The following is a 19,057-nucleotide window of genomic DNA, read 5'->3' as shown; positions in this document are numbered from 1 at the left end:
CTCTTAAAAAAGCTTTTGGAGGCACTATCTTCGAAGATACACAGACACACATAAGAGAATCATAGCTGCTTGGAGACTCTAACTGAAAAGCATTGGGACCATGTAGAACAAGTCTATCCCCACTGAGAAGGAAAATGATGTAAACTGCTTTGGATATCAGTGAAGTAAATAAATAATACATATAGCCAAAGAAGGGGGACAGATAAAAGATAGGTAGGTTGGTGCTCTGCCAGAGGAGGCATGGAGCTCTGACTTGGGGGCAGAGCCAGTCTGGTGCTGTGAAGAACACCACAGCAACTTGAACTCGGTCAGGTGGGGTGAGTCAAAATAGGATACCCTCTGTGTTTGCTGTTTCCCCAGAAGTATCAAACAGCTTATATAGACAATTCCACCCAGGGTCTTCTGTCAATCAGGCTTTGACTCAACCAACCATCAATGTTTGACTGGGAAGAGTCTTGGGACCTTTAAGATAATTGTTGGTCCAAGGACTCTGGCAGCTGCCTACTTAGCAGGGTTCTGCCATCAGGTCTGGTCAATGGAATGTTAAGATGACAGCATATGAATATAAGGTATCTGCTAGGTCAGATGAATGACCCATCTCATTTGGCATCTAATTTTCCACAGTAGTTAACACAAGGCCCACAGCAGGTGCCCTGAGGCCATTCCTATAAGCATGATTTAGGAATGCAATTTCATCCAAAATGAGCAACAAAGCCCAAGCACATTTTACCAACTGTATCTCTGTTGTGCCTAGACTTGTATTCATTTTATTAACCATTGTCTAGTAAATAAATGCCTCCAAACACCTGTTCAGCACATGAACTGTACTATCTGAATATGATGACACCAAAAATAAAACTGAGTGTCTTACATGCATACCTAAATGAAGTGATTACTGATGGATAAATTTCTGTGGTCTGATGCTTGGATAAATTAAATCTGTGTGGGAAGAAGTCTGCCAGTGTTGCATCATTTGGATTAATCATGTTATTGAATCTAGAGTCCAACATTGTGATTTCTTTCACGGCTAATAGATTAAATTGAGTTCTCCGTATTCATCCTGTGTAATTATTAATGGAAGAACACTGCACAATGATATAAAACATGCTGCTCAGTAAGAATGTCTAAAAGGAACAGCATTTTGACCACTTTGGATGTCAAGGAGGTGTTTGGTGTTTGAAGAAAACAATGTCTTTGGTTGCAGCCCAGGAGAAATTTGCCATCAAGAAGAGATTCATTACATAGATTTTAACATGTCATATATGCTAAGGTCAAATAGTGTATCAACTGGTACCTGCATCCACTTAATGAAATGGGTATGGGCATATGATAAGATTGTTCACTGTTATCAGTTATATTTACAGGGAAGTTTATGAAATGCTGTCACAATAGTTCAGATAATTCAGAATACAAAGAATAAAGATAAGGCAATGGAATGCTAACGTTATCATTAATGTGATTGTAGATGAAAATATGTTTAGCTAAATCCAATAACTGATTACTCATAACTGATTACTGATTGAGGAAATTATTCAGTAATTGGCACAGATTTCAGTGTCGGTCAACATTTCTAGATTTTTTGAACAAGGCAACACATACATCCATACATAGTTACATGGGAACTTTTTCAGGTTAAATAAAAGGTTATCTCTGGAATGAATCTGAGCTGAACTTCCTGACTGGATTGTTTGCAGATTATCAAATTTATTGGTATGATCCAAAGCAATTTGAAGTTATAACAGTGGTACCACTTACAGGCCGCGCTTAAAGGGAGTGGGAGAGGTTGGAGTCAATGACCCCAACCACACACAGGGCTCAGAACAGGAAAAGTCAGACCACTTTGTTGGCTTAAAAAATGGCCTCAACTTTATTGATTATAGCAGTTGATAGAGGCTTGGCACAGCATGAAGCAACAGATCCAGTTATTGGGTGACCATCCTGTTGGCTGATGTACCCCTCTGCATTACTCCAGACTACTTGCTGGGTGAGGGGGACATCACACAGGATGGAAGCCTCCAGCCACTGTGTGTTCTCCCCTTTCACTTGGAGTGAGGATGCCTAGATAGCCCCCGAGCTTGCCATGTCTCTAATGTACTTACCCAAAATCCCTTAAGGGGATCCCTGAAGGCTGCTTCCACCTCCCAAATAGGCTGCTTCCACCTCCCAAATGAATCCAACTTGATGTTGATACTGCCTGCAAGTTGTGACCTGAAAAGGAAATTGCAAATACAAAAGCTTAAAACTCAACAGGTACCTAAAGAATGGGAGGGCAGAGTGAGAAAAACCGTGAAGCTGATTGAGCAGTGGCAGCAGTAATAGAGCTGGAATGGGGCCAAGGGGAAAGCTTCTCCCCATGAGATCCCTGGCCCCATGCCCACCCCCCAGCCTGGCCCAGGAAGAGGCTGATTGGTCTGGCCAGGGGGAAGAAAGTCACCTGGTCGGGAAAAATGCAGATGGCCAGAAAACACAGGAAACCCATGTCTGTGCCATGGCCTCCTCGACCGTTATGCTGCCATGTGGAATGAAGCCCACCTGCCATTTGAGAGTAGTCTTTTATCCCACACTGCAGATCTGCAAACAGGGCCCAGATAAGTATGGGGCTCCTTGCTATAGCCACTGGGGTGGTAGAAATACTGCAAATTAACTTGTATGTGATTATGTATAGAATATTTTTGATTCACAAATGCTGTTGTGATTGGAAGCAAACACCAGAAACATTTGCCTTTTTGTATATGGTGGTGAGAGGAACTCGGCTATAGCTCTTGTCAAAGAAGGAAGAATAATTGGCATTTTTAAATCTCATCTACTATAATTATGTAGCTCAGGTTTTAGCTCCAGCGAAGTGGCTCTCACTAGATAATAATGTAGCCTGGATACAGATATTTCTGTGTTTATAAAATATCTTCCTTGGTCACAGTGAAATAGAAAGAATGGGATACTACTTAATAGTCGTATTGATTTTGGAAGCATGGGTCTACTCTTTTATCTCAAGTTTTCCTTAGAAGATGTTCTGGTTAGTTAGAGCTGCCAAGAGCCAGCATGGGCTTCCATGACCTTGATCAAAAACAAATATAACAAAACAAATCACTTTCTGTTATTGGGAACACCGTAATAATTGTTTATTAGATTGGAAACATAACAGCAAAAGGGATAGGATTATTAAAAAATAGATTTTACTTCACATCATTCAGTAGGTTATAAGCCTCTATATTTATATGGTTTATATATCTATATAAGTATTCACAATGGTGTAAAAAAAACCTGGGCATCTTTCCTCATCTCTTTTCAGCCAAGACTATTCCTGCCAAAAGACCTTCCTCTTCTGTTTATTAAAGGTTGTAAAAACTTCCTTGGTCTCTTTGTATTAGCCTTGAGGATTCTATTAATCATCTACCCAGTTTGCACAAACTGAGGGTCTCTCTGGCCTTGTGCCTAATTTGGTAGTTCTGTATTTACACACACCCATGTCTACCAACATAGGATACACTTCTAATTTGTGCTTTAACTAAGTCTAAAATGAGATATATCTTAAAACCACAATTATAGTCACATATTTAAGCTAAAAAAGTTTTTGCTTTGATATAAACTGAATCAAGTCACCCATTATTCCACATTTATAACTTATATTTCAGATTAATACAGATCACAATGTAGGTAAAGTATATGTGTGGGGAGGGGAATCACCCTTTCACTACTTTGATAGATTCTTGAGAAATAATAACATTATACCACCACTCCCCTTTCTATTCATAATATGAACAGAAGTATTTTGTTCTTCTGTTATACTTAAACTCCTGAGCAAGGGGAGGGATGAGACGGTATGAAACTGGAAAGGGGCCGGGGTAAACAAAGCATAGAAAAAATTGATGGTGGGTGGAGAAGAGAAATAAAAGTATACCTGGTTGGTTGATGGGCTTAGCATAGTAATTTTTTTCTTCAGCCCCATAGTTTTAAAAAATGCCAGTTCTTGAGAGCGTAATTTAGAATGATTCAAGCTTCATCATGTCCTGAAACTGACTTGGGCTCCAGAAATTTTACATTGCCAATCGCTTCCTGTCAGCAGCACCAGTTAGAGTAGGTAAATTTTAATTAACATTTCATAGGAAGTATTAGAATGATAGAATATGAAAAAAAAACACAAAAATCATTCCTGCATTATCAATTAAGGCAATAGATGCGTGAATAGTTAAATTGATGTTCTCTGCATAGGGAAACTGAATGTAAGAAATTAACCTTGGGGTGGTAAAATTATTCTGCATCTCTAATGCCATAGTTACCTGCCAGAGGTTCAAAGAGCAGAGCCTTTGCCTTGTATGTCTTCCTGACATTACAACTGATATCCAGACAACAGAGATCAGTTCCACTGGAGAAAATGGAGGGTATACTCTGTGACATTATATCCCCATGAGGTCCATCACTTCCCCAAAACCCACCCTCCCAGGCTGTAACCCCAAATCTCCATGGATTTTCCAACTTGCAGTTGGCAGTTCTATTATTAGACCTACCCAACCTTTATTCATATCTCCCGACCAGGGTAGGAAAGGTCAAGGGCATGATTTATTTTAATACTGTATTTCTTCTAGAGGGACAAAAAAAATCTTTGGACTTAAAACATTCTCCACCCCGCCCCCCCCCCCGCCCCCAGTAGTACCCAAAACATTGTGCTGTGTCTTTGCATGTCTTTGACTTGGCGTGTCACTTTGCCATACTGCTTTTTCCATATTGCTTTGCTAAATTTTGTATTCAGCTTGAGCCTCAGTGAGAAAGAGGGGGAATAAATAGAGTAAATAAATATCTGAATTCCTAGCTGCTCAGTTGCTTGTGTCACCTTAGTATTCAGACTGCTTTTTCTTTTGTTTATTATGCATAATCTGTACATTAACAGACAAAACTCCAGAATACAGGCAACAGAGAAATTCAGAGAGAGGAATGAAAAATAAAATTGTTTACAACTATTGCAAGACATTTAATTTATATTTGGTGATTAGATGTCTTATTTTTTTCTAGATTCAGCACTCCCTGTTGGTTCTGGGAAATTACAGGTACTTCTTCCCATATAAGGTGTCTTTATGGTAGCCTGCTTTTGAACCTCCAAATTGTGTACAGGTATCATCAGACAATGCAACTGAATCTCAAATTGTGCAGTTACAGACAACATTAATTCTAATACACTGGACTGGTTTTTGACTGATTAGCACCACACTTGGTCACTCCAGTTATTTGCATCTTTTGCAGATTTCATTTAGTTGACACCATGGCAACTCACAAAGCTAAACTTTAAAAAAAATCTCCAATTTTCTGGTTTGCACTGAAGTCCATAGTTGTTTCAGGAAAGATGTCTGAAGAAATCATTTACATGCTTATAGCTTCTCTGTTTTAAACTCATAATCTTCATTTCAAATTACTTTGGTTTTAAAATTATTTAGGACACATTTGAAAAATTCAATAATTTATACTCTTGATTTAAATAATTCATATGTTTCAACCCAAAACTATATTCTGTAAAACTGTCATCCTTCCAGTGGAAGGCACTGCTGGCATATCAAAAGAAGTCTATATGTAATCTTTTGATTTCAAAATGGAGTGCGACTGAATACTTTAGACGTCTCTGGGTGGGGTCTTCAGGGATAACAAGGTCACATTAACAGTTCTGAGTATGATGACAGATCCAGTAAATAATACCAAACCAACTTGAAGTCAACCTGCACGTTCCAGTAGCTTGTCCATCAGTCAGGATTATGTTAGGGCAAAATGGAATGAGAAACCAAAACAGAAAGGGAAAGAAAAAAATTAACCCAGAAAGCCCAGATAACACAGAAAGAAGTCTAGAAGCTTATTACCAGAATGAATATTTAAAAGTTACATGCTTTAATAGATTACACAAGTTTTTAAAAAAATCCATTAAACCAAATGCATTTTGGTGACTAGGTCTTCCTCATTTGTACAAATTGTTAAAATCCATGAAGTAAAATTGTTTAAAAGGGAATGACAGCTGGGATTCCAGAGCCTCATTCGTTTTGAGAAATAATGCACTAACAATGGAGATTAAGAGGAGCTGGTGATTATCATCTGTAAGTCATGACTATCTAATGTGCAGATCAACTGTTCACATTACGTTTTGGAGATGACAGTGACTAGATATATATTTACAAAGTAGTGTCATTGATGAAACCACTTCTTTAACTACTTCTTAAATGCTTGTATCATCCAAAAAAATTGATAATTTGTAGTAACATAGTCATTGTATTCACTCAATTACATTCTAACTAGTAGTAAAGCCTATTGTACAAATGAATACACTGGGCTCCAGAACACTGTTGGTGGGTTTGTGGGGCCAATGAGGAGGCCAGCCCCTCCAGCCATGGACCTATGTCACTAGCTCCCTTTTTGTCCTCTTGCTCTTCTGGGATGTCTGCATCAGCATGCAAGGGTTAATGGCAGCCACCGAGGGGGTAACCCCTCCTATCCTTCCCTTTTGGCTCCATGTCATCAACTCCCTCCTTCTCCTCTTTCTCTTCCTGAGTGCCTGCATTGCAATGCAACAGTTAACAACACAGTTGCGGCCGCCAGCAGTTGTAACCCTCCCACAGCAAATGCCTGATGCCTGTGTCTGCTTCTCATCAGGCAGCTGTAGACAGTACAGTGTCTGTAATTATTCAGAAGTGGCAAGTGAACAAGAGAGTGAGTAACCACAACATTCCACTGTTTTGTTTGTTTGTTTCAGTTCTTTCTGTCTAAACCCCGTCCCCATGTCTATTCGCTGGTTGGCTGGAAGTGAGTCATCACCACCATGGATAGCCTTTTATATAATAGGATACTTGGGGGGAAAATGGAACTCCAAATTATTCTCAATCTGTTTACTGGCATATTGTGTTGAGCTCTTGGCTCCACCCCACAAGAAGGAGATTGACATGCTAGGAAAATCATGGGGAAGCTGTCAAAAAGGATGAGTTTAGAAAGCAAATTCTGTATTGTAGACTGTATTGTAGATTAAAAGAAAATTGGGAATATACTGACAATATTCCAAAACTGAAACAAGGTAAGAAAGGAGATAATTTTTATCTGTATCTTCTTAGAGTGGGATTGGAAGCAGTTATTATGAGTGCATTCAAATGTAAATGAAATGTTATTTGGGAAATATACTGAATGTTGTGATGTTTGTGATATCTGCATAGTTTGCTGTGTTGTATACCTCAGGGCAGTGGGTGACTTCAGAACAACTATGCGCTTCTTGGTTGTTTTATACCATTTTGTATTGGGTTGGATCCCATGTGCTTGAATATCTTGTCCAGGACTTGTGACTTGTTCAGTGTGATGAACTTACCATGCATTTATACATATTCCTGCATTTTAAAACCCCCTGAATATTTATTGGATTAGAGCCTTTCTTGAAATCACATTGGCAGATGAACTAACATGGATAACAGGATAGTTCTCATCAGCAGCCTGTACTAAACAGGGTTGGTTTAATATGATATTTAATATAATACCTAAATAAAGTATGTATGGTAGCTACAAATGATTTCATCCAGGGTCACATTGGACATTTTAATAAGAAAATTAGTTCTTCCTTCAATGGGATATTTTGAAAAACAAGGTCTCATTAAGGTGATAATGCTAGCCTCAGCATAACTTGATTATTAATCTATGTTAATTAAGAATTCAACAGACTTAATTGAATTAAAATGCAGAGCAGATTCTCTCATCCACAGAGTTATATTGAATACACTGATCTTGTATGCAGCTGTGGGAAACGCATTGGTTTCATCCACATTCAGGAGGATAAAGATTAGAGCCCAGGATGTTTGTTAGTGCAAATTGAGGTTGGTGATCTATGAAAGTTTGTCAGAGAAAAATTCTGAAGAAGATAAACTTGAAGATTCAGTGGAGTGATTCCATAAAGGGTGGAAGGAGGTGGGCCAATCTGTCCTTTAGCTACAAACCAATTATTTGGCTAATTCATTCTACGTGCTGTATTTTAGAGGTACATGAGAAAACTGAATGCAGTAACCATTTTTTTCCAAATAAGTTTATCATACAGAATACAATTTTGAGGGAAATGTTATTGGCTGTAGCTCTTGATTGTGGCCAGTGCTGATTTGCCTCTGCGTGATATGTAAACTCTTAAAAAGTAAAAGTAAATGTAACAGCTACATTTGTAATGCTGAATTTACTCTTTATCTTAGGGCATCTTGTTCATCTTATTAAAAGTGCAGTTACATCCTTTGGAGATTTGATTTAAATTGGAGACGTAGGGGAAGGGAAGAAGGGGCTCTCTCATCTCTGTGTGGTTTTCCATCTCAAAACTGGACTTTCCCGGCTGGTGTATTTTCCCCTATTAACTGTTTGTTGACAGTTTATGGGGAACCATTTCAGTTAGCAAACCAACATCTGTATTATACCTACTCGTACTTTTCCACATCATCCAGATAAGTGTCCTTTCATAGCTGTAATTTCAGTTTAAAAAATTGGTTCCTTCATATCTAGGTCCCAAAGATTTAAACCAAAACTGGCAAGACAGTATAGTTCATCCACAGTATAAAAAGTAAACACAAAGTTTTCAAAAAAGGGTCTTTGGACTTTGCTGAGAGTCTTTCCTCCCTGAAATCTGAAATGGCATCCTTGATGGAAGTTCTCCAGAAATGTAAAAAAAAAAAAAGCCAAGGGTGCCAGAGTGCCATTTCAAGTTGGGAAAAAATCAGCCTTTTGTATGCCTTTGGTAACAAAATGTATCTAGCCATGTGTGTTGTTTCTGTTGTGTGTGTTCAAGCTGTTTGTCATCCCCTCCTTTTCACAGTTGCAGCTGTGAGAGGGAGGAATTCCGAAAACCCTTGGTTCACTGTCTCTCCAGAAGGAAGAGCCTTTTGAGGGCATGTGCTGAGCTTGGCAAATTGCAGCCTAACAAGATTAATGTTTCAGGGAGTTTTACGATCAAGTGAAAATAAGAAGTTATTATAGGAAAGGCCTTGCAATCTTATCTAGAAGATTCAGTTGTAGGAGGATGGCCAGGAACCTCTGCGAACATTAATCTACCATACATTTTTGTATAATGAGGTAATAGGCTGTATTCATATTATTGCTTTATTGCCAATGCTAAAGGTTTTGTTCCGCATCACATATTCTTTCCTAAATGAATTTTCTACATCGTTATTTTTGCCTATTTTATATGTCCATTTGTACATGCAAAAAGGAAAAAGCAGAGAAGTTCATTTCCAGAAGTATTATGGTTGTGTCATTGGAATAAAATATTGTAAAGTATTCAGAAATTATGGAAATGGGGCAGTATGGTTGATGGTCTGATTGCTATTGGTCCAGTTACCTCACATTTGAGATGAAATATGGTAGTTAGTAGGGATTTTGTAAGAGAATCACGGATAGAAATCACATAGGGCCCCTTGGAGCTGAGGGCAGAGGTATGCAGAATGGGCAAGGGGAATAAAGTGGGAAGGCTCAGCCAAAGGGGGGAAGGGGAGTGGCACAGGAAGTATAAGACTTGAGAAAGTGAAGATAATGGGTTGCTTTCAGCAAAATTCTAATACAGGCATACTTTCAGATGCAGCGCTTTTTAGCCTCTCCTTTCCCATTAGTTACCCTGGGACTTCTGGAATCTGTATGCCCTTACCAGCACTCTCATTTGCTTTTTCTCCCCCCCGCCCCACCATTACTTCTCTCAGTTTTTCCACACTCTTGCTGATACTTCTCCCTTTTTCACCCACCCCACTGTTTTTCTTGCTTTTCCAACCATCCTGCTGGCACTTTCCCTTTCTTTTTAACCTCCTCGTCTTTCCCTTATAACCATCTTGGAGGATATTGTGAATGAAATTTAATTTATTTGTAATGTTTTAAAATGTGTTTGAATGTTTTAGTCTGTTATGTGAAATGTTGTGAGCCGCCCTGAGATCAAAAGGTGAGGGGCAGCATATTAAATCTAACTACATTTTTTTTAAAAAAAATCTGCTCACTTCTTCTTGGGCTCATGTGCTGGTGATATATCTCTTGTCCTCCTCACTCCCTTCTGCTTCCTTTCTGCTGCTTCTCTGGTCACTGCCACATGTACCCACAGGCTTGCTTGTTTGTTCACCCACTAGGGCTGCCAAGCCCCAGTTCACATTTCCTACCACATTTCCTACCACCATTTCCTACCATGCAAGTGGCAGTGGAAGAAAAAATGGAAGAATTGGCCAACAAGCTGAAAGCATGATCTCTCTTCTTGGGAAAACCCAGTTTTACCATAGAGTTTCTGGAAATTCCTAATATGTTTGATCTCTCTTATGGGTTTTACTCATGAGTGATGTCATGGCATCACAGACTGCACTCCCTCCTGTCCCTGCTGTCATGGTCTGCTGCTGATTGCCAGGTATCCACCCGCTATTTAACGAACAAACGAACAAATGAACATGATGTGCCTAATTATTGCTTAAACTTTATTCGTGGAGGTGAAGGTGGAGCATGGGAACAAAGCCAACAGGGCAGCTTAAAGCTGGACCTGTGTGAGTTGAGGCCAGCATCAAACAGACCCGCACTGATCCCAGACTCCTCATAACATTTGGGGGCAGGGCAAGGTCTGCTAGTTGGCATTCAACTGTGATCCCACCCCAAATTCCCTGGAGATTTCAGCAGGTGGGGCAGAGTTGGGGGTGTGGCCCTGCAATTTGCCCCCTGGATGACTGTGGGAGGTTGTGTCTGGGACTCTAGGCTCCCTGTGCCCATGCAAGTTGACCATTGAAATGGAGAGTCTGATGGCTTTACTTGATGATCTCCACCTGAAGGTAGAGAAAGGCCTCACTTCTGTGTTTCTCCACCTGAATCTATTGGCAGGAGATACAGTGGATCATGCCATGCTGTTGAGGCATTTCGAGGCAAAATTGCATATCAGGGTCTGTAGTTTAACTCATTTCTCACAGATTGGACTCAAAGGGGTCCCTTTGAGACCAGTTATCTTGAGTATGGTACAGAGTTCCACAGGGCACAATCTTATTCTCTATGTTATTCAATCTTGGTGTAATATTTTTTAGGGGAAAATGATTTGTGGCTTCGGAACAGGATATCATCAATATGCAGGTAACACTCAGTGTTACATCTCTCTATCCTTGTCCCTTGGTGATACAGTTGAGATCTGAGCTGCTGCCTGACTGCTGTGGTCAAATGGCTGAAAGCAAATAGATCAAACTGAACTCAGACAAGACAAAAATGATACTGGCTAGAAAGGCAGATGTCTTAAAAGACGTCATGTGTTCTGTTTTTGATGGTGTTCAGCTGACACTCACTGACTTGGTTAATAGCACTAGGGTTATACTGAACCCAGAAAATTGATGCAGCCTCAAACACACACACACACACACACACACACACACACACACACACACACACACACACACACACACACACACACACACACACACACACACACACTCTTTTTTCAACTCAGTCTAGCCAGCAAGATGGCCCCCTTCCTTGACTTGGCCAATCTGACAACCTGGATCCATACCATGGCAACACTGAGACTAGACTACTGCCATGCAGTCTACATAGGTCTCTCTTTGAAGTCAATTAGCCAGTTAGTTCAGTGTGACATCCTAACTGAATGAAAAAAGGGAAAGCAGAATATAAGTAATCTGATATGTGCAATCTACTAAATATACTACAATAGAGTTAAAAGTGAGGTGCATAAGTACTTATGAGCTACCCCAGTACTTTTATATTGTTTTTGTTTTACCAGAGCACTGGAAATTCTCCTATCATTAACTGTAGAGAAGTTTCCCTATAACATTTGTACTGATCTCCATAGGTTGGGGTGGGGTGGGGGGAATAAAATCCTTTAAAAATGCTGAAAATTTGGGAATGTAAACTTAACTATGTTTGGCTATGTAAACATAATTATGTAAACATAGCTATGTTATAGGCATGTCTATAATCTTGATTCTTTTGGCCTGATTTACATCACAGATGTTCTCAATTGCTTCCTAAAATCACATGCAAACAGTTGGCAACTGCTGCGGGACAGAAAATATTCTGCACACATTTGATTGGGAAACTGTTTCTGGGTATACATTCATACTTATGTTTACAACCTTGATGTCAGTTTTCTGGTACACTATCTTGGTTCTACAATGGATAGAAGGCTTTGGATAGAAGGCTTTGGCTGTGACCTTTACTGGCAGCTGAGATGGTGTGGATTTTGTTTGTGTTGCTTCATACAAAGGTGTATACAAACAGAACATTGCGGGGCTGTCAAGGAGCAAAGTGTGGATTGAAGGGAATGCTTAGGTAGTTAACAAAAGAAACACTGCTTTGTACATGAGTAGTCAAGAAACATAATGACTCAACTGGTTTGATTGAACCAGCCAGCCCAGCAACAATTTGTTTGACTGCCCTGGTTCTGCTTGCAACTGGCCACGAGAAGGAGCTGATATGCTGGCTTCAGTACAAAGCGTTTGAATGAACACATTAATCTCTGCCCAAATGCTGGAGATGACCGTGGCATAATGTGCTCTGAGGAACACTTAGGTTATGTTGAAAGAGATCTCTAGCATGTTAGGGGGTTGATTTGCCATTGCTGACCTTTGAGGATATAAGGCAAGGTTGGACGTAGCTCAAAGTCATCTTGTGAGCAGGGCAAGGCCTTACCTCATGTGATCCTTAAGCATCTAGTGCACTGAGGCAGTAGCAGCATCAGCCATGTGGACCTCTGGATGCAGCAGATAGGTATAGCTTCTCTATGCCCAATATGATTTTGGAATTTCTGGAGACTGGCCTGAGTCTTGTATCAGAAACACTTCCATCTTAACCAGAACCCAACTCTGGTCCCATTTGGAGCAAAGTTCTGTATTCTTTTTGAAATGTTCTTGGGATTTGGTTTTCTATTTTTGCTTAGCAGAAGCTAATATCCACTGCTAATACGCTTCAAGTAGGCTTCTGTAAACACTTGCCTTGTTAATTGTGTCTAATACATATTCTTTCTGTTGACTTCAGCATTTAATCAAACTGTGAGAGAATGACTAGCCTTTAATCTGAACATCCAAGTAAAATATGTCCTTTCATTTTAATCTTTCTTTATCAAGGTGCCTTTTCCAAGACAAACCTTTCAGGTTTCTTAGAATAACTATACACAACTAAAGAAAAATGAACGACTTTTCTTTCAGGCTGTGATATCGAATGGGAATTATGTTTAAATTGGTTATATAAAAGAAAAGCAGTGGAGGTATATTGTTAAATTGTTACTTTACTTTTCTAAGAAATTCATCTCCAACACTGCAGGCTACAGGCCATTTCCCTCTGGGTGGCAGAATTGAAAAGTTCTTGACCTTTCTAGGGTGACTAACTGTGCAATAATACCCTTGAGTAACGCTAGCTGGACAAGGATAGGACTTCAACCAGAGCCTTTCAACTGATGTAACTTCATAGTTATGATGAAGAGAACAACAGTATGTGTTATTGTAAAGGCTGTTCAGTGGCATCTTTATGCCTTCATAAATTTAAGCCAGTATAGTTTGAAGGGGTACAGTGGTGGTGGGAGTTTGGTCAACTTAATAGGGATCATTATTTATAGCTAGATTTTGTATTCTTCAGCATAATTGTAGTAAATAATTGTAACAGCTCAATCCGGGGGGAGGGGGGCAGTAGACAGACAGCTGGGGTTGGTGCTGTGAAAGCACACCCACTTTGCCTCCAGTGGGGTTTCAGAAGGCATGGGACAAACCTCAACCCCCTGAAAAATCCCATTGGGAAGACTGACTTACACCACACTTTTTGGTGGGACAAGTCATCTACCATTCCAGGTCTGAAAGTACTTTGGGAGCCAACTAAAGTAAACCCCTGGAAATGCCCCCGGAATACCTCTGGAACTCTGGCGCAACCTCCTGCAGTGCAGAAACAATGGTATGGAAGACCACTTCTGGTTCTTGTGCCATGGCCTCCTGCTGTAGGTACCCCCTGTTCAGCATTTCCCAAAGACACATTACCGCGATACTGGGGCTGGAGTGCTGCTGCAGCACTTCCAATATGGCTTCAGCCACCACCACCACCCCCTTTGGATTGCACAGTAAATCTCTGAGAGCTGAAAGAGTCACCAAGACAGCTGCCACCACTAGCCACATCTGCAGGAAGGATACCAAGCAGATGATCACAATGCAGGACCAGGAGTATAGATGATTCAACAAGAAATTTGTAGTATGGGGCTACATACAAAGTAGGGGCTTTATTAATTAATGGTGTGGAACTTTGGTGAAAGGCAGTACTTTAACGTAAGGACGCTTATAAGCCTTGGAGAACAACATCAATTAAAAAAAGATAAATGGCAGACTAATAGCAGTTCTGTTCTCAGAACACCTTACAGGCTTGCTTCCTCAGAAAGACAGCTGCAAACACTTGCCAGAAGTTTTAATATTATATCCCACTGTGACATAGAGACCATGCCTCAGAACAGGCCTTCAGAAAACTGTTGCCCTTCCATACAAGGATGCTTATAAGCCTTGGAGAACAACATCAATTTAAAAAAGATAAATGGCAGACTAATAGCAGTTCTGTTCTCAGAACACCTTACAGGCTTGCTTCCTCAGAAAGACAGCTGCAAACACTTGCCAGAAGTTTTAATATTATATCCCACTGTGACATAGAGACCATGCCTCAGAACAGGCCTTCAGAAAACTGTTGCCCTTCCAAACAAGAGATTAGTGCATAGGAACTTCATAATCACAGGTATTGCTACCTGCCTTTTTCAGTCTGAGAAAACTATGCATAATGGCTGAATAATGCTCCACTACTCAACCAGTTGTGACACTATTTCCTGCATGGTGAATTCAGCACAAGTGAAGCCTAATCTAGTCAAGATGGAGGTGATACTGATTGACAAGGCACAGTGTTTGAGTGGAGTTGGTTTACCAGACCTAGATAGGGTTACTGTCCCCTTAGAAAATCAAATACCTGGGGTGTTTTGGGACCCAGCATTGTTGATGGATAAATAAGTTGGTGTTTTTGCTAGGCTCACATTCTTTTAATGACTTCTGGCTTGAAAGTTGCCCCCTTATTTGACTTGCCAACCTAACTTTTGTAACCTCCAGTCAGACTGGATGATTGTACCATGATCTATGTGGGGCTGAAGTTGGCTCAGAAGCTTAAATTGGTACACAATTCAGCAATGAGACATTTGCAGTCAGGAACTCCAAGTACATAGCCCCAGTGCTTTGCTTTGAGTCCAATACAAAATGCTGGTTATCACCTTTAAAGCTTTTCAGAACTTTAGGACTTCATACCTGTCAAACTCCATTTCTTGATGTACTCTGAAATGTCATTTATACTCTTCAGACAGACTTATTCCTGTTGTGAATTCCTTTTTAGGAATGTCAGTTCAGCAACTGCTAGATCACAAGTTTTCTTAGTGGTAGGTCCAGTTGCTGGGAATGGCTGCTGGAGTAGATGCTTTTAGGAATTCCTACAAGATAACAGCAGTTTGTATCAGGCATATTTGGCTGTGGTTTTAATATGTGTGTTCATTTTTAATCTATCCAGTTGTTTTAATCTCTTTTTTGTCTTTTCAATAACAGCTTTGATTTTCACTGGTGTTTAATCTTTGTCTTGTTTATTAATTTTAGTCTTTGTTGCTGTCTTGTTACCTACCTTGAGTCTCTGGAGAGAAGGCTATACGTGCTTTGAATAAATAAATGTGCTGTATAGGAAGAACTGTGTTGACTCACCTCTCTTAAGCCACAATGTGTATTTCCATGTCAAATTACTTATTTCTATTTAAAATATGTATAAACTTATCTTTCTCCCCAATTAGAGACCAAAGGCAGGTGGAGAGCATTACGGCAGTGGTGTGAATTACTGCTATTCTGTTGCCCCCGGCCCCAACAAACATGTCACTGCATCTACTGCCATTGCTGGCCAATTGTTTATGACTCATTTTTTTCTTCAGGATAAAGAACTGTGACACATGAAGCAGAATAAACAAATTGGAGACACAGTTCTGCTGCAATTTCCTATTTTGCTTGTTGATCTCATTCCTCTGTGTTTAGAATTTGTTAAACCACTGATCTGTTCAAGAGAGCTGTAACTTTGTGTGTCCATTCTTATTATATCCAGATTCCTTTCTTCCCTTTTTAGTCATCACTTACACTTTCATTACCATTTTCACAGTGGGAAAGGGGACTATGTGCTTTTCACCCTGCTACCCTATCAGTTTTGTAAGTACAGTTTTGTCCATAAGGACATCACCAGTAGAGCTTCAGAAAGGATGATGTGGGGCTACCATAGCTTAATATAATCCTAGCCTGTTCCTATCACACAGACAGTACAAATGTCTCATAATTGTGTTATATCAGAATTGTTTGTTTGGGACCATTCAAAATATAAAGATAAAGGTAGTCCCCCATATAAACACCAAGACATTACCCATGGGGTGACATTTCATCTCAATGGCAGACTATGGAGATTATGGGGTGGTTTGCCATTTCTTTCCGCAGTCCTCTACACTGTACCCTCAGCAAGTTGGGTACTCATTTAGTTATCTCAGAAGAATGGAAGACTGAGACAACCTTGAGCTGGCTACGGGAAACTGACCTTCATTAGGATTGAACTTAAGGTGTGAGCAGAACTTGGACTGCAGCACTGCAGCTTCCCAAACTGCACCAGTTTAATTATTCCTACTCACAGGAAATTTCTTGCACATAGAAAATTTGTTACCAGAGAGAATACTAGGCTCATATTCCTCTCCTATTCAACACAGAAGAAGGTTTTGATTTGCAGAAATGTTCTATGTTTTGTCTAGATGTTGCTATAATTACATCCTTTGCTGCACACCACAAATGAAGTACAATCTATCTGTTGATGCTGACAGTTAGAATGCCCCCAATTGCAGATGGAAGCTGTTAAGAAAAGTTCACCAATACCTCCCCTCATTTAGACAACAATGGTGCTTGACTTCCATTGGGATTGAACTCAGGTTGTGAGCAGAGTTTCAACTTCAGTACTGCATCTTACTGCTTTGCACCATGGGGCTCCTATAGGGGCCCCATGATTATAGGGGAATTTTAATTCTTTTCTGGATTTTGTGTACATGTCCCACACACAAACCTGAACACACAAAGGGCTGCTGGTTTCCCTCTGGTGATGGGGTATCTCCTGCCCCCTACTCTTGTTGTCTACTGTTACTCAGTTGGACATCAGGAGAAACTGCTGGGGTGAGGTGGGGGGGCAATCAGCATCCCCAGTGAAATAACATTGCTTCTGATATGACCTGGAGTTCATGGTTTTTTCAAATGCTTGTAGTACTATGATCTGGTCTAGTCAGGGCTCAGTTACTGAGCAAGTCAGATCCTTCAAATACTTAGGGGTTGTCTTCCAACATTAGCCTGGCTGGACTAAACATAGAGATAACACCCTGAATGTGCCTCTATTGCTGTTCTGAAGTTTTTTTACCTCCAATGGCAGCAGATTCATCCCCGTGGCCCTGAAAGTATTAAGCATGAAAGTGGTTCAACATCTAATGTATGGGGTTCCTACATGGATCCACGCATGGAAATCCAAGCTTGAACAGCTGCAGTCCAACTTCCTATATCAAATATTTGGACTTCCACACTGCTTCCCCTATGCAGTCCTTTGCCTTGAGGCAGGACAGCACCTTCTGGAAACAAGGGTGTGGGTCACCACTTTCAAATTTAGGGTACGCCTCAGTTTCCATTCTGACTTGCACAGCTTGGTCCAACTAGTGATTCATGAGCTCCAGATCTCTGACTGGTGGTTACCAATAAAGGCTAAGATCTCCCCACTGGGCCTTGCCTGGGACTTCCTGCTCATGATCACTGCCAACAAGGTTTATCTTCAACTAAAAAATAAATTATTTGATCAGAAATTTCAATACCTTTTGAAAAAGGCACAGAGTTCTTGTTCACCCTTGTACTTTGGGATCACTCCCCAAAAGCACTTCCTTTCCATCGTCTTTACTTCAAGGTCAGTTCTTAAACATCCCTCAGCAAGATTGACATTGTTCTTTCTGTCTTTCCTATACTGACTCCCTTGCACACATCTTGCTCTTCTGCCTGAAGTATATCAACTTTAGGCCTCATTTCTCTGCCTTAACCTTGGCTGAGTTCTTTGGTGTATCTGATGTCAAATATACTCTGGAATATACTGGAATATTCTCTGACTACTCAGATATATATTTTATTTATTTGTTCTTGTGAAATGTACCTGATGGTAAATGATCCTGTTACTGATTATGCTTTGTTAGAATCCAGTAAATAGGTTTTGCAGGAAGAGGTAAAAGATTTTTTGCCTGGTCATAACTGTAATTGTTTAGTAAAATGATCAATATGCTGCAGCAATACAATCCATTTACAATTGTAGATAACATAACAATGCACTACAAGATCTGCCCATTAAAGATTTTCTCCTCTCCATTGGGGGTAGTTAGGAATGCTGGATTAAATTTGGTATTCATTAGGTTGCCTAAAGCATACATTCCCAAATTATCCTCTACCTACAGATAGCCTTTAATGGATATGTTTGGTATGCAATATTGTGCCACAACAGTAAATGGAATTATTGATTTATTCTACTTGACTACTCACACCTTCATGAAGGAAGAGGCTTAATGTATTGCTTTGAAATGGCAGGCAGGCATCTACAGGAGAAAGCTTAAAAATTGGTGGCAAGTAAGCAAAGATAAATACAGTGAAACTAATTGACATGCTGGGAGTCTACTCAGTCCTATGACGAATCTGGATTGAATACCTCAGCTTCTAGTCATGAACATGGCTGTTTTTTAAATTGACTAGTCTATTTCCTGGTCAGGCATACCTTTCTGACTTGTATCTAAGTATTGGGTTTGTGATTGCTACATCCCATGCCTGGCTTCACTACCTGTTCCAGTTGTTAATTTTTCCTATTGCAAGGCTGGGAGAAGAGACCACTCCACATTATATGGTCCTTATCTGTGCCAGTTCAGACATCATGTTGACCATCAGGATGCCTGTTAACAGAAAAGAGGTTCCCCGTGGCTGGTAAAAACTTTCCCATGGTGAACAATTTCTGTTTCAGCTGTTATAGTTAGAACACTGTA

General features: G+C 40.1%; 1 protein-coding gene across 3 annotated transcripts in view; it reads left to right on the top strand.

Annotated features, from left to right (window-relative positions):
• The window catches only part of LINGO2 (leucine rich repeat and Ig domain containing 2), an 837,999-nt gene that overhangs the window by 267,145 nt on the left and 551,797 nt on the right, over nt 1–19,057 (top strand). The window contains exon 2 of one of the 3 annotated variants that reach the window (XM_048503786.1): nt 5,008–5,042. The exons of the other annotated variants lie outside the window; for them this stretch is intronic. The gene's annotated coding sequence lies outside the window, so the exon portion shown is untranslated. The remainder of the gene's footprint in view (nt 1–5,007; nt 5,043–19,057) is intronic. 3 annotated transcript variants of the gene reach the window in all.

Source organism: Sphaerodactylus townsendi, linkage group LG07 (assembly GCF_021028975.2).
Source record: "Sphaerodactylus townsendi isolate TG3544 linkage group LG07, MPM_Stown_v2.3, whole genome shotgun sequence".
Lineage (NCBI taxonomy): Eukaryota > Metazoa > Chordata > Lepidosauria > Squamata > Sphaerodactylidae > Sphaerodactylus > Sphaerodactylus townsendi.
This window is presented reverse-complemented; position numbering and strand designations above follow the sequence as displayed.